This window comes from Hippichthys cyanospilos, chromosome 2 (assembly GCF_059441005.1).
Source record: "Hippichthys cyanospilos isolate Australia breed blue-spotted pipefish chromosome 2, RoL_Hcya_1.0, whole genome shotgun sequence".
Classification (NCBI taxonomy): domain Eukaryota; kingdom Metazoa; phylum Chordata; class Actinopteri; order Syngnathiformes; family Syngnathidae; genus Hippichthys; species Hippichthys cyanospilos.
In genome coordinates this window covers 2,048,775-2,065,370 of record NC_142370.1, presented here as the reverse complement: position 1 = coordinate 2,065,370, position 16,596 = coordinate 2,048,775, and the positions used below count along the sequence as shown (strand labels likewise).

General features: G+C 45.1%; 1 pseudogene; it reads left to right on the top strand.

Moving 5' to 3' along the window:
• Positions 1-14,791: 14,791 nt before the first annotated feature.
• LOC148426850 (uncharacterized) lies at positions 14,792-16,568 on the top strand (annotated as a pseudogene).
• The last annotated feature ends 28 nt before the right edge of the window (positions 16,569-16,596 follow it).

The following is a 16,596-nucleotide window of genomic DNA, read 5'->3' as shown; positions in this document are numbered from 1 at the left end:
GATAGTAGCTATTACAATTATCAGTATAGCGTCCTCCAATTACGAATTTATAAAATATACCACTGCTGATAGTATGCTGGGAGAATGAGTGCACTGTTTGTGGGAAATTACAGAGAGAATGGGAGAGTGAGTGCACTGTTTGTGGGAAAAGAACTGCCTTGTCGTTGTTTCGTCTCAAGCAGAAGGAAGGCCACTCAAGCCTGCCGGTTGGAGCGTTCCAGCAGCTGTGACTCTCATCGATGTTTTCGCTATGCATTATCAGAATGTTTCGTTACGTGTTTTTTCATACATGCATTAGTTTCTCACCCACATGCTCACACATAGACGGACAAGTACACAAGGTCCCGGCCATAGACTTGCGTTTTTTCCTGCCCTTTGAGGGCCGGGACCTTCATGTAGCTAGGGATCTCTGTATCAAATAAAAATAAGGGGAGTCGGAGAGATTGGCAGAGCGCAGTAGAATTGTCCTTGGCCAGTTCCTCTTTGCTCCCCTCATGCATGAGTTGGGAAGATTGCCTTGTCTCCTTTTTGTGTGCAGTTTCTTACAAATGTCTAACAACTGAACCTGACAAAATTAATTGGTCCTTCGTAAGCCGGATTGAAAGACACCTGAGGTCTCCGGTGGCAAAGTCGACAACCAGGCAAGACCGTGGCCACGGCAGTAAGACCTTTTCCAGGGACTGGGTCTCGGCTCCACATCTGGGGACTGAGGGTTGACGCAAAGCCGAAGGAGAGAAGGCATCATGGGGTGAGTAGGTGAACTCGCATGCTGACATTGTGATATTGTGGTGTTGTGAAAACCTTGAGAATACTAGTCCCTGTCAAGTGAAGAGACTGAGTAGTCTATAAACAAAGGGCGGCGGTGTACATACAGGTACTTAATAGAGTCCGCATTTAAAACGGTGTGCGCAGGAAATTTGGAATAGGGTGGTAGTGTCCTGTACATACTTAATAGAGTCCGCTTAAACGCTGTGCACCAAGCGTTGTTTGGGTGTCAGTTGTGTGAATGTGAATTGTGCGAAAGGAGATGCCGATCTCATATAAACTAAACGGGTTTGTGTGTGAAAGGAGACGCCGATCTCATATGAACTAAACGGGATTGTGTGTGGAAGGAGACGCCGATCTCATATGAACTAAAGAGGATTGTGTGTGAAAGGAGACGCCAATCTCATATAAACTAAACGGAATTGTAAGTGACAACTCTTTGTGGAAGCAGAGGCAAGAATACTCTGCCCTGTTGGATAGAAGCTTGAGTATTACCACATTGAGAAATTTATTGTCACCCCGTTTTTTTTTGTTGAATATCAGTCTTTAGGTAACCCTAGGTTCATAGACTGAGCTAAATTTGCATTGATGGGGAATACTACCAGTAGAGGAGGTAATAGACGGGACCCGAAGCAACAGCTTGCATGCAGAGATTGGAAATTTGTTGAAAAGCAATGTCCATCTAAAATAAAACACTTAAATTAGTGGATAACAAAATATAGTTTCGCTGGCCAGCTTAATACACAAAAAATAGTAGATTTATGAGATAAAATGAGAATCACAAGGAAAAATAATAAAAAGAAAATGGACAAAGATGGATATGTGGATACTGAGTTTTGGTTGATAGTAGCGCAAAAAGGGGGGGGGGGGGGGGGGGTGTCAGAGGGGCCAAAGGAGAAAAAGGAGGATTCAGTTATGTTTCATAGAAAGGAGGACGATGAGACAGGTCCTGTGGGGGTTGTAAAGAAAACAGGTGAAGTGAAGACAGACGGATCTGAGGGAAGTAGGGGAGATAATGGAACTGGGGCGAACGTCTGCCTCGCCGGTTGTATTATATCCGCCTCTACCCAGGCCTCCTTTTCCGCTTTCGCCTTGCGCACCGTCTGAATACGCGGGTGGTCACGCTATGGTCACGAGGGGAAAAGGAGATCTAGGGGTAACTTTTTTTAAGACATGGGGAAATACCTTCTCCCCTGCGGCACTGCAACGCTCCGCATTGCCGTGCTCCATAGTCGACAAGCATGATACATTTCCTATGATAGAAGTGGCAAATCCTAATATTAATGATGAGTCACTCACTATTTTAGTACATAGGACGTGGACATAAAAGGATGTGAAAAAGGCCGTAGAGGGCGTCACATCCCACAGAACTGATGTAAATGAATTTTTACAACAGATAGAGGACCTCAGGAGGTCATACCATTTAAATGGCGTAGAAGTCCAGCAGGTCTGGATGGCGGCTTTAAAAAGTGATTGGCATAGTGTGCGAGGAGATTGGGTACCAAAAGAGTGCAATGAGGTCTTGGCGCATGACAGTAGAGAACTCTTGCATCGGGTTCGTGAGCTAATGGAATGAACCAGAGATAAATTTAAACAACGGGCAAATTATACGGCTATTGGAAGGGTAGCGCAAGGAGAAAATGAACCATTTGAAGATTATAGAGTTAGGATGACTGCACGCTTTAAAGCAAACAGCGACATCCTCGAGGATAACACTGCAGGGGGCTTCTATGAGGAGCAACTAAAAAAAGGCCTCCATGCTCATTCATATCACACTATTCGCCAGTGGGTCGACAAACATTGGGTAGATAAGGCCACTGGAACACTTGAACAATATATAAACCAGGTGCTGCACGCTGAGAGAGTGTCACAGCAAAAGAAAAAACAGCAGATACATTTGTGGTCCATGTTGGAAGAGGCCATAATTTTTCCCAGAGAAGGGGACGTAGGTTTGGTCACGGCGGAGACCGAGGTACAACTAGGGGGGGCGTTGCAGGAGCTAGAGAGGGTTTCGTAGGTAGAGGTGTTGATTCCTTTAGGAGAGTAAGGGATAACACCTGCTGGCGTTGTGGTGAGACAGGTCACATTTCGCTTGATTGCCCTAGTTGTTGGTGCTGCGGTGAGACAGGCCACGTCTCTTATGATTGCCCAAATAATTGAGCTAATAAATGATTAGAGGGGCCGTCTGGCCAACAAAATGATGAAATCCACCAGGGTGATGTGCCCCAAATTGAGGGAACTCAAATTTCAGAAATGGATGTTGAACTGAATTTGCAGGAAATATTGATGTTTGAGTCATCAAAGCCAGAAGTCCATCTAATTGTAAACGGGAAGCCAATGACATTCCTCTGTGACACAGGTGCATGTAAAACTGCCTGTAAAGAACACATTCCAAGGGCAACGATAACCACAAAAAAAGCAATAGTCAGAACTGCCCAAGGGAACCTCTCTGCAGTGTCTGAGACGCATCCTGTTTGGATTAGGGACCCTGTGAAGGGAATCATATATTAGGTTGTTATCATTATGCGCTTATTTCATTGTTACCCATTTATGCAATCCTAGTTCATCTTGACCCTCTCCTTAGATAGAGCTGTTGATGCACGAAAGTGTGAGCCGGGACCTTGGCCCAGCGGCCGGTGGCGCCCAGCTGGCTCTCTTGTTGTGTCTTGTCATCTGCTATGCTTTTGCTCAATAAAAGCCAGGGGGGGACAGCTGGGCGGTGAAACTAGCGTTGGAAGACCCACGAGTTCATTTGCCCAAGCTTTTTTCCCTATGCCCAGCATAGAAAAGTCAATCTTGGCTGGTCTGAGTTACTCTTTTTGCTGTTTAAGCAGCTAGGCTTGTCCTAGTCTTCTTTTCTGAGATTTCTCTGACATTCTAACTTGGTCCGTTCGAGCCGGATGGTTAAGAAGCCTTCTCTTCGGTGGACGATCGACAACAGCTGAACCAATTGGTATACCGTAACCAATTGGTATAATCCGGTGGATTCTGGAAGCCCTCCTTTCCACGAGGCCAGACGTGGGACACCGCTCACCGGAGGAACGCAAACACCATCCAACGAACCAGAGTGACTCGACCAGTGGAGAGATTGCAAGAACAAAGGTCAGCCTGACGAGTCTGAATTGTCCACCGGATGTTAAACGAGCGGTCCATCGGACCTTAACGGGCGGTCCATCGCACCTTAAACGTGCGGTCCATCGGACCTTAAACGAGCGGTCCATCGGACCTTAAACGTGCGGTCCATCGGACCTTAAACGAGCGGTCCATCGGACCTTATACGTGCGGTCCATCGGACCTTAAACGAGCGGTCCATCGGACCTTAAACGGGCGGTCCATAGGACCTTAAACGTGGGGTCCATCGGACCTTAAACGGGCGGTCCATCAGACCTTAAACGGGCGGTCCATCGGACCTTAAACGTGCGGTCCATCGGACCTTAAACGAGCGGTCCATCGGACCTTAAACGTGCCGTCCATCGGACCTTAAACGAGCGGTCCATCGGACCTTAAACGGGCGGTCCATCGGACCTTAAACGTGCGGTCCATCGGACCTTAAACATGCGGTCCATCGGACCTTAAACGTGCGGTCCATCGGACCTTAAACGGGCGGTCCATCGGACCTTAAACGGGCGGTCCATCGGACCTTAAACGTGCGGTCCATCGGACCTTAAACGAACAGTCCATCGGACCTTAAACGGCCCCGTCCATTGGACCTTAAACGAACGTCTTGACGGGTTCAGTCTGACGAGACTGGCTGGTCCATTGGACCTTAAACGTATAGTCAATTGGACTTTAAACAAACGGCCTGACTTAAAAAAGAGAAAGTTTAACATCCGGTGCACAGTTACTGATCATTTCTGTGATGTATGAGTGTGGAATGAATGTGGAGTGGTTGTCCTGAGTGACGGGAAATCTAAAACTGGTGAAACGGTCGTGAGTATAAACACCTGGGGATATCCGCCTTTTGAGGTAGAAGCTCGGTATCCGACACGACACCAGGCACGTAGCATTTCTCCCGTGACGAAGGAAACATAGTTAATCATGAGGAAAAATAAATAAATAAATAAGTCTTCCGAGGCCGCAACTCGGCCCAAGGAGGCAAAATGGGAAAAGGAATGTTGTTGTTTTGTGGATGAATCGAAGGAAAAAGTACGTCCGGTAGAGATAGATAGCAAAGAAAGTACTAAGTATGTGATAAAATGGAAAATCCAATACGGTTTTTCAGGAGATGTGGATGATTGTGTGGTTTGGAGAAAGTGTTGCGGAAGTTGTCATTGAAGGACAGGGAAAGGATTGAAAACAGTGATGATTAACAGTGGTTTAAATGCAAGGCTTTAGTTGATAGAGCCAAACCGAAACGACCATAGAAGGTGGCTGAGAAAAAAAAGGAAAGCAGATGATGATTTGACCGCAGCCACTAACCTGTCGGCAACTAACACAGCCAGACAGTAAACCCAAAATTAACGGTGGAAAACAGACACCATCAATTCGTACCTGAGTTTACCACCATAGTCTTAAACCCAGACACCTAAGGTTTTCAGAGGCGGCGTTGACAACCAGGCAAGACCGTGGCCACGGCAGTAAGACCCTTTTTCGGGACTGGGTCTCAGCTCCACATCTGAGTACTGAGGGTTGACATGAAGCCAAAGGAGTGATGCCATTTGAAATGGTGTGTGCAAAAAGTGTGTCTTTTACGTGCTTAACAAAGTCCGCATTTACGTTGTAAACTGCATGTTGTGTGATGTGGATCTGCGTGTGTATCTGTCAGTTTGCTGGTGTGTAACTATTGGTGTTTTACATGTTTGTATAATAGATTGTTAGAAATAAACGATGATATTTGTTGAAATTTGGCTAAAATACATTGTTAGATCGGGCTTGATCTAGTCTGCATGGTTAAAAGTCAAAATGACAAATTTGAGATGGTTTCAAACCTGAGGTTTGTGGGCAGAAACTGGAGGCCTCTGCCTCCCTTTTTGACCGCGACTGCGACCTTTTTTTGTAATTTATCCTCCACTTTCTGAAAACAGAAATGTGACCCTTCTCTGCCAGCCACACCTGTATAGAAAATTGCATAGATACGTGATAGGGAGTTGTATTTCATGATCTAAGTAGCAAACCCTGCATGTTAAGACAAAAGGAGGCAGAAAGGGCAGAATTATTTTTGTATACTGGCCCTGCTCAAAAAACAAGTATGCAAAAGCGGAAGAAAGCCTGGCACCTTACAAAATATGAATTTAAAAGGTAGAAGATTGATGCCTTATATGTAATAATTGCTTGGAGAGATTAGCATGATAGGATCAGGTCTTACATTAAAATAGATTCAACTGTGCAAAAGGAGGATGAACCAGTTGATATGTTAATTGTTTGATATAGTATAGTTTGCAAGAGTTTTCTAAAAACAAATCACATTATGGTAGATAATGGATAAACAGGCTGAACATATTGACAGCAGCTGAGAAAATGCAAGGCTAAATGGAACTATACTACAAACAAAAATGTAGACGTGAGTGACCTCCAACACTCAGATTAGATAAATCGACTATTCAGCTGAGAGTGGAGTAGAAGAAGAAAAGTAGAAGAATGTAGGGGAGAAAACAGACATTCTGGTGTGATGGAGAAGAGGAAGTGCATTGTGTTGGAAACAGGAATTGTGGTAGCGGAAAAGAAGGATGAGAGAGTTGAAAGACAAAATTCAATGCATAAGAATGTTGGTGAGAGGAATTGTAATTAGTGATGCTTCCCATAGCCATTGAAAACCCAAATATATTGTGCAACCATGGTTATATATGCTGTTTTTCACTAACTTGTCTTTGGTCAGGACATTTGACCGCTTTACTATCTTGCTTCCATAACAAAGAAGAACATTGTCGTGGGAAGTTGACAGGTATTATTGTACAAGATGTTTTTGAGCAAGATGTTTTTCAGAGCCTGAAGGACACACTTAAGTGTCAATATCAAATCGGGAAACAGGTGTTGCGGCGCCAGGGCGGACGGGTAGGCCACCTGCCCTTCCTCGCGCACGCAACTAAAAAGTACAAAAGAGAGATGCAGAGTACAAACAAGTACTGCTGCGGGTTGCGTACGGACGCCCAGCCGGTTGACAAGCGGAGCTCTACTTGGGTGTTGGCTCTCCACCTTCTCGGCATAGGTAAGAGGCTCATATGATGATTTCACGCAATGTCAACTGTATTTGAGAACTTGCATTTGGTCAAAATAAATATGCCAGTTATTTGGGCTAAATAGCATTTGGGAACGTTGGTCTTTTGTTGAGTGTTGTCTTTGTCTCCTGAGCGCCGACCGGCACCGATCCTTTCAACAAAACAGTTGGCGTTGTGGCAAGAAAGATTTTGGGCAAGTGGAAACAAATGGAAGAAGGTTGGCAGAACTAATGAGATAAGGATGGCAGAATTGTTACTGACAGACAAAAGGAGGCCATTGCGAAAGCCCAAAAACTCAGACCAAAGGAAAAATGATGTCATTTTTGAGGCTGATGAATTATTGTAACATATGAATTCCAAAAATTGTTTCGAATTGACTAGGCCACTATTTGATATCAGTCATGAAAAAAGCTGACGAGGCATTTGACAGTGTGAAATTGGAATTAGTTTCATCCATATTGACACTACCGGATTACAGCAAACCATTTGAGCAAAAGGTGACCGCTTAACAGGGATTCATGACTTCAGTTTTGTTGCAGAAGCATGACGGGAAACTGAGGCCAGTCAAATTTTACTCTGAGGAATTGGATGCAGTGCTGGCCGAAGCATTGGCAGTGGAGGCTTCAGTGGAGGTTGTGTTGTTTCACCCCCTCACGTTGAGGGTTCCCTATGTATTTGTTTTGTTGCTGGAAACCCCCCCCCAAAAATGACACTGTTATCGCCTGCATGACATTTGTATTGCACCGCGTTACTTGTATCACAGGGACACAATATGATTGTTAGATGTGGAGCATCAAACCCAGCGACACCTTTGCCCACACCTGTAGACGGCACCCCACACGACTGAGGAAGCCACGCCCAAATTTCCACCAAACCAAGACCTGACCTGAATGACACCCCTCTCCCGACTGGAGAAGTTGTTTTTTTTTGACGGTTCAGCTAGCAAAGGGCAAGACGGCCGCAAAAGGGTGGGATATGTAGTAAATTTTGTTTTGAGGAACATTAAAATCGACATGTTCATTGCAAGCAGATGAATTGGCCGTGCTAATCAAAGCGTGTGAAATTTTTGAACGCAAAGATGTTACAATATGGACAGACAGCGAGTATGGCATGTGATTTATCAACTTTGGGCTAACCGCGGCTTCCAAACCACAACAAGAAAAGAAATGACCAAATTACAGCAGGAAACCGATTAGGCAAACAAAGCAGCCAAAGAAACAGTCATAGGTGTGCCCACAGTTGCCGAAGCACAAGACAGGCGCGTTGACACGCTACATGATGAACAAGACACACAGACCATCTTGATATCAAGGAAAACATCAGCTCCTAAACTGGAGCAGCAAAAATGGCTAAATAAAGGAGCATAACAAGATGTTGAAGAAAAAGTAGATTGGCGGTTAGAAAACCATGGTTACTAAAATTTTGATTTGAATGAGCAGCAAAGTTGACACATGAGCTTGGCCATGTGCCAACAGGGGGGAATATGCATGATCAGTTGCATATGGGTTCACTTTTTATACTCAAAATGTTTGTGTTTTTTGTAAATGTTGTGATACCTGTTTTTGCAATAATGCGCAAGTTTATTTGTGACCACATAGAGGCAAATTTCCAGAACCACCTGAAGCATTTCATATGACATTGAATCAAATAAGGCATTAGGAAAGCAATATTGTTTTGTCATATTAGATGCATTCCTAAAGTGGGTTGACTTATTCCCAACAGCGCATTGTGATGCAAAAACAGTTGTCAAAGCATTGTGTGATCGAATCCTACTGACATTTGGCAGTCTGAGAGTAATTAGAAGTGACAATTGATTACATTTTGTGAAAAAGCTGTTACAAAAGTTATAGAACTCAGAAGGGCTTGTTGAAAGAACAAATGGGACAGTCAAGGCCATACGCATAAAAACAATGCAAGCGATAAAGTGACAGCGACCAGATTGCATTTCTATTGTGGCCACAGAAATGAGATTTGTTCCGCTGAAGGAAAAACTTTATCACCATTTGAAATAGTATATGGAGGACCATACGGACTAGCAAACTTAACCCATGACCAGCCACCTAGTGGATGTTCTTTTCCAGTTCACATGAAAAGACTGTTAGGCACAAGGAAGATGCATAAGCACAATGACTGGCCAGTGTGTTCTATCCCACAGAAAACCCGGGTCCAGATCGGAGACCAGGTGTTCCTCAAGGTGCTGACGACCTCATTGGGACAGTGAACGCTGGGATGGCCCGTTCCAGATGATCGCAGCGACACCAACTGCGGTGAAAGTTAAAGGACGTGACGGGTGGATCCACCAGTCGCAGTGCAAGATCCTTCGACCCCCTGTTGACGGGCCTAGCGACGCCAGTCCCTCGAAGTGAGGATCAGCAACCCCGAGTGCACGGACGGTGCACCAACGAAAGACCTTAGTGGGAGAAAGGGTTTTTGTGGTAAACACACCCCTCTCAGGAGAATGGCCTGTCCGCCAGCACTCCTCCGAGCAGCATGCTGATTGATGCTGGGCGGCGCCCTTGTGTCCGGACGACCAACAACGCCTACCTCAGACAGACAGCGTTTGCCCACCAACGTCATGGGCAACCTCCAGCTCCAGACGGACATCACGGGAACAGCGATAAACGCTACGTTTGTTTCAGTGTTGAGAACTCCACCCATTGGTCCAAATGCAACACTGACAAACCACCAGTCCCAATCACCAGACAAACTTCCGTCTATTTCTGATGCGATTGGCATGCCTTGGAGCATTCCTGACAAAGACAAATTGATTGACAAAGCAAATGCAGCGGGTTCGCATTTGCCATATTTGGTGCTCTATTTCCAGTGACGGTGTACAAACACACCAATTTTTTCAATGATGTCAATCATAAAGTATACTCGTCGACTGATATCATGGACGCACCTTCTACACACACAGCTTCACAACTACATGCTACTTCACTTATGACTATTCAAAACAGACAGGCACTCGACATGACTGGCAGAAAAGGGTGGCGTGTGCAAGCTTTTGCCATCAGGTGAATGTTGCGCATTTATTCCTTTACACACTTTGTCTAATGGCTCGTTGTCTGAGACACTGACACTGCTCAGGGAGTGCAGACTGAGGACTCTTAAGTATGGAGGGAGTTGAAGCTCAACCCCTTCCTGCAGTGGTTGCAGGACTTCTTTGGCAAATGGAAGGGCGTGGCTGTAGCCATTGCTTATGTCATCATCTGCATTCTCTTGCTGTCATGTCTCTGCATAACCTGCGGTGTGCACTTGTGTAAGATCTGTGCCACCAAAATCATGGATGCTGTTGGGGTTAGCAGCGCAAGTGACCGTGACCATGACTGACTATCAACCTGTTGACTCTGACCCCGACTCTGACGACGATTCATCAACTGTCTGAACCATTCAAGATGCACCTACGGAAAATATTTTAGACATAGGATGTTGATACGGTTTGTGATGTGTATATACATGTATTGGACCAAAAGGAGCTTTAGCTTTTGCTTTTGCTTTTTTTCCTTGTAACAAGCTCTTGCTTGGGAAGGGTTTCTACCTTTTTCCCACTGGATTTTGGGTAGTTTTCTTCCCACTCAAGTAATAGCTTTCGACATTGTTTGATGTGTTTTAATAATGATAATCAGGGGGGATATGTGAAGGAATCATATATTAGGTTGTTATCATTATGCGCTTATTTCATTGTTACCCATTTATGCAATCCTAGTTCATCTTGACCCTGTCCTTAGATAGAGCTGTTGATGCACGAAAGTGTGAGCCGGGACCTTGGCCCAGCGGCCGGTGGCGCCCGGCTGGCTCTTTTGTTGTGTCTTGTAATCTGCTATGCTTTTGCTCAATAAAAGCCAGGGGGGGGGGGGGGGGGGGGGGGGGGGGGGGCGGCTGGGCGGTGAAACTAGCGTTGGAAGACCCACGAGTTCATTTGCCCAAGCTTTTTTCCCTATGCCCGGCATAGAAAAGTCAATCTTGGCTGGTCTGAGTTACTCTTTTTGCTGTTTAAGCAGCTAGGCTTGTCCTAGTCTTCTTTCCTGAGATTTCTCTGACAGACCCACACGGGGAATCATGTAAATTATCCATTCTGATAGTAACTGAATGCCCTGTTAACTTATTGGGCAGAGATGGATTGTGTAGACTGGGATTAGCAATAATACCGACTTCAGAAGGAAACATGGTGGTTAAGAGGCGATATGAAATAAAGCAAACAGACTTAAGTGTGATACAAGGTTTCGGGGAACCACTTCTTTACTATACACTTGATGTGACAAACAGGCCACCATATCGTACGGGAAAGGCACTGCTTCAAGAAGCAGTACCCCTTGCACCAAGGGAGCAATGCAAAGTGAATGAGGATTCCATTCATGTGACCATGTGGTACAAAAACACTCTGGGCCCAGATTTGGACTATGAATTCAGCCTTGAGCAATGCACGTCCGCAAAAATGATCATTGGCTACTTGTACTCGGACAATTTTGCAACAGCGGCTGCGGGGGTTAGGTTTCCACTTGATTTGCAGGGCTTTGCAGAGGTGAGTCACATGAAAGGACTCCGCACGTACCGCTGTTCAAACCGTATGATAAAGAGTGGAAGCAATTGGAGCAGTTTGTATGGAAGTGCCGGATGGCGAATGATTGGAAGCCAAATGAGGACATTCCAGGCACGGAATATAGTGATTGGGCACAAATGACAAGGAAAGCGTTGTTTTGGTCAATGCAGGTTAATGCAGGCCGTCATCTCCAACCAGAGTGAGATGGCGCAGAGTCCTACCTCGTAATAGAGGAGGAGCAAACACTCCTAAGTGTGGTTCCAACTTGTTTGTGGTCTACTGGACCGTCTGATATAGGATTTGTTAAGGGGGCACAACCCATGCGGATTAGACCTAAAAACCGAGTATAGGTCATGTGTTCGACAATACCCACTAAAACCTGATGCGGTAGAAGGCATAAGACCTGTGATTAAGGCAATAATTGAAGCGGGGGTCCTGATTGAATGCCCTGACTCTCCTTGCAACACACCCATCTTTCCAGTAAAGAAGGCCCCACTATCAGTGGGTTGGAGTCCAGCGGGCACCTTGTGTTCCGGACCCACACACCTTGTTAAATTCGTTGAGGCCCGAGGCGAAGGTTTTTAGTGTAGTGGACATTAGTAAAGCATTTTTTTCTTTCCCCGTAGACAAGGAGAGTCAGTTTTGGTCTGCATTCACGTTCGAGGGAAAAAAATACACTTTCACCAGGCTGCCGCAAGGATACTGCGAGAGTCCGACCATTTACTCACAAGTCATGACAGTCAGTATGTTAACATTTGAACCACCAGGGGGAAGTCAAATTCTGCTCTATGTAGATGACATCTTGTTTGCATCGCCTAATGAAGCAATCTGTAAGAGGGACACGGTTGCGCTACTGCATCACTTGGCTAGGGAAGGTCTTATAGTAAGTAAAAACAAATTGCAACTGTGTAAGGAACAAGTGAAGTACATAGGGCATAATTTAAGTGGGGGGGAGAACTATATTGAAGAGTAGGAAAGCAACCATATTACAAGTACCAAAACCACAAACTAAAAAGCAGATGATGTCATTTTTGGGGCTTACAAATTATTGTAGGGCATGGATCCCCAATTACGCAGAAATAACAGCCCCCCTTTCAAAAATGATGTATGAGGAAAATTTTAAAATGTTGTCGCCTTTGCTTTGGTCAGCAGATGCCAAGAGAGCATTCTGTGAAGTTAAACAAGCGTTAGTATCTAGCACGGCCTTGGCACTACCTGATTATTCAAAGCCTTTTGTTCGGATGGTTGATTGTAAGGGAGAATACATGACATCACTGCTGGCACAGAAATATGGTGATAGACTTAGGCCCGTATCTTATTACTCTTCAAGGTTAGATAATGTGGCACGTGCACTTCCTCATTGCGTCAGGGCTGTTGTGGCAGCTTCAAAGGCGGTGGAATGCAGCTCATCTGTGGTGCTTTTCCACCCTTTAACTCTGAAAGTCCCGCATGCAGTTGCGGCCCTGCTATTGCAAACCAACATGGTCTTTTTGTCGTCAGCAGGGCATTTATCTTGCATGGCCATTTTGCTGTCGCAGCCGCACCTCACCTTGGAGAGGTGCACGGTCCTAAAGCCAGCCACATTAATCCCAGTTCCTGAAGATGGCAGCAAACATGACTGCCAGGAAATAGCGGAAATATCAACAAAATGTAGATCAGACCTAAAAGATCAACCGTTGCAGACTGGGGTTGTGCTTTTTGTGGATGGGTCATCAAGAAAAAACAAGCTAGGAAAAACACTAACAGGGTATGCAGTTGTTACAGCAGGAACTGTGTTGGAAGCAGGGCCGCTTCCGGCTCATTTCTCGGCTCAGGCTGCTGAGCTCGTAGCCCTTACGCAAGCATGCAAATTGATGCAAGGGAAAGCAGTTACAATCTCCACTGACAGTCAATATGCATTTTCTACTTGTCATGTCTTTGCCCAATATTGGGAGAATAGGGGGATGATAACTTCCACGGGAAAAGCTGTAACTCATGCTGAATTATTGTCTAATTTGTTAAATGCAGTACAGATGCCAAAACAAATTGCAATCTGTAAGTGTGCGGCTCACGCCACTGGGACAGATCACATAATATTGGGCAATGCTTTTGCTGATAAGGTGGCAAAACAAGCAGCCTTGAAGCCCTTCTTAGGGATGGCTGAGGAATTGCCGCAGGATGACATTCTTGCAGACATGCAACAACAAAGTCCGGTGCAGGAACAGCGGCGATGGACAAACAAGGGGGCTGAATTAAAAGGGGGGATCTATGTCAGCACAGACAATAAACCTATTTTGGCAAGGAATCTTTACAAATGGGCCGCTGTATTGAGCCACGGAAAGACTCATGTCTCTACTACTAGAATGGTCGGTCTAGTTAATCGGCACTACACAACCTATGGGTTTAATCTTTACTCTAAGAATTTTTGTAGAGCTTGCCTAGTCTGTGCGGATTCATATGGATTTCATTGAATTAAATGAATGTGAAGGAAAGAAATACTGCCTTGTTATCATAGATTCATTTTCAAAATGAGTAGAGATATTTCCAACTAAAAAAACAGATGTGTTGACAGTAGCAAAGGCATTGTGTAAAGCCATCATACCAAGATATGGCATACCTGAAACCATGTACAGTGACAATGGGACACATTTTGTGAATAGGATCATTGACAGAATAGGGCAAATGTTCCATATCACAATGAAATGCCACTGTTCGTATCACCCCCCAGAGCGCAGGCCTGGTGGAAAGAATGAATGGTACAATTAAAAACAGATTGAAAAAATGCATGGAAGAAACAAAACGGTCGTGGCCTCAGTGTTTGGATTTGGTCAAATTGCATATTAACATCACAAGCACTTCAGGGTTGACTCCCTATGAGATTCTTTTTGGCAGACCATATAAACTTCCTCTTTTTTCCACACATTGGGAATTGGACAATGAGGCCAACCTAGCCGATTACATGCGAAGGACATTAGAGAAAAGAGCCGAAATGAAATGTCCAGAAAGCGATTGTATTTCTGTTCAACAGGATGTGCTGGTTGTTCCAGGAGACTGGATTCTGATCCGGAGCATCAAAAAGAAGCATTGACATTCTCCTAAGTGGGAAGGCCCCTACCAGGTGCTATTGACCACACCGACAGTAGTGAAAATTGCAGAGAGAAACACGTGGATACATCTCACACACTGTAAAAAGGTCATCTCTACTGAGCTACCCAAGCAGGAAGGGTGAGCGAAGTCTAACTAAACGGTGGGAGCAGATTTATAGTATCTGAGAATACCGACGGTTAGTGAAGAATTCCAAGACACACTTCTTGATTAGGGCTTGCTCAGTAAACATGGCTATGGTCATATGGGTAAGATATATTCTTTTCGGCTTCACTGTCGACACGGTACAAACGACTGCCCTCTTTTGTAAGAGGGACATGGGTGGGCCCAGTTTAGTAGAAACAGCCATCCATAATTCAACAATCATTCAAAGCGACTATACTATTGACAATAGGCCTGTCCAAACAACAAAAAATGGGCCTGCACATGCAAGGCGTAAGCTAAAAAGAAACATTAGATCACCAACTAGAAGTATATACCCTTGCAACAAAAATTTTACCTCCTGTACCCAAAATGATACGGGCCATGTAGTACATACTATGTTTGGCCTCCCTGATAACGGTGTTACAATTATTATCATGCCGTGGGCACAAATATCGTTGGCAGAGCCATCCTTCTATGGCAGTCGTGTTCATGCTCGCCAAGGGCAGAGTTATGGTCGACATTATGTGTGGTATTTAACAGCTAGATATAGAAGATAGGATGCACTAATTGCAGGGACCGGCCAGGTCTGGACCGACTGGACGACTGAAACTTGTGCAAGACATCTCCGGCCCCTAATTAAATTAGCCCATGTTGCCACCGGGCTTCAATTGACTATCAATACCACAGGGTGGAGTTGTGGTGTTGAACCGTGTGTAGAGCTGCTTTTATGTCCTTATGCACATGGAATTGATCCCTATCATATAGTCACTATTTGTGTATCATCGGCTTTAGAAAAGCCTATGGAGGCTATTCATGTTTCCAAAGACCGCTCCACTATTCCCAAATCATCTAGGATTTTGGTCAAGTCAAAGAAAAGTGTTTCAGTTGATGATGAATTTGTGACTGTCACCGGGATCTCGCAACAAGGTAACAATTGGCTTTTATTGATGGAGGCTGCTGCCCGTACCGTTAATTACAGCTGTGTACTATGTATGGGCCCAAGGCCATCGTTAAGGGTGGTTCCAGCTAACATCCCATTAAATTGTTTTTTGGAGGTAATGGTTAAAACCAAATAGGGATTGCATTTCATGGAACAATGTATATCCTGTAACCAAAGTTACCAAAGACAAACCAATTTTCTCCACCGATGTTGCTATGGCGAATTTTTCATGCATTAATTTAACCGAGAACGTAGACAAGGTTAATTCTACGTGGCGTAAGGCTATCTTGTCCCACACAGGCCCACTGCTATCACGCAGTGATGTGTAGTGGTGGTGTGGCGACAATAAGTTGTATGACACCCTAAAAAACGCATCTGGCATCTGTGCGCTTGTGTCACTGCTCTTACCAGTGTCTATCTTTCCATCCACAGCAGGGGACATCCAGTTGGCGGCCTCTATGCTCGAACCTCCCTCCCTTCTCTCCAGAAGGCGACGTGCCTCCTGGAAAGATGGGGACCCAACCTACATCGATGCAATTGGAGTTCCCCGCGGTGTACCAGATGAGTATAAGCTGGCGGACCAAATTGCAGCGGGGTTGGAATCGATTTTTATATGGATCACACCTAATAAAAATGTAGATCGAATCAACTACATCCATTACAATGTGCAGAAACTGGGCAATTACACTGAAGAGGGCCTTGTTGCCATAAAGGAACAATTGGCTTCTACCTCACTCATGGCTTTTCAGACCCGCGTTGCGGTTGACATGCTCTGAGCGAAAGGAGGTGTGTGCGCCATGTTTGGGGACCAATGTTGCACATGGATCCCTGACAATACCGCTCCTGATGGGTCCCTGTCGAGGGCCATTGAGGGTCTGCGCACCCTGAATCACAGGATGAAGGAGCACTCTGGCGTGGAGACATCCGCTTGGTCTGAGTGTTGGGAAAAAACGTTTGGTAAATAT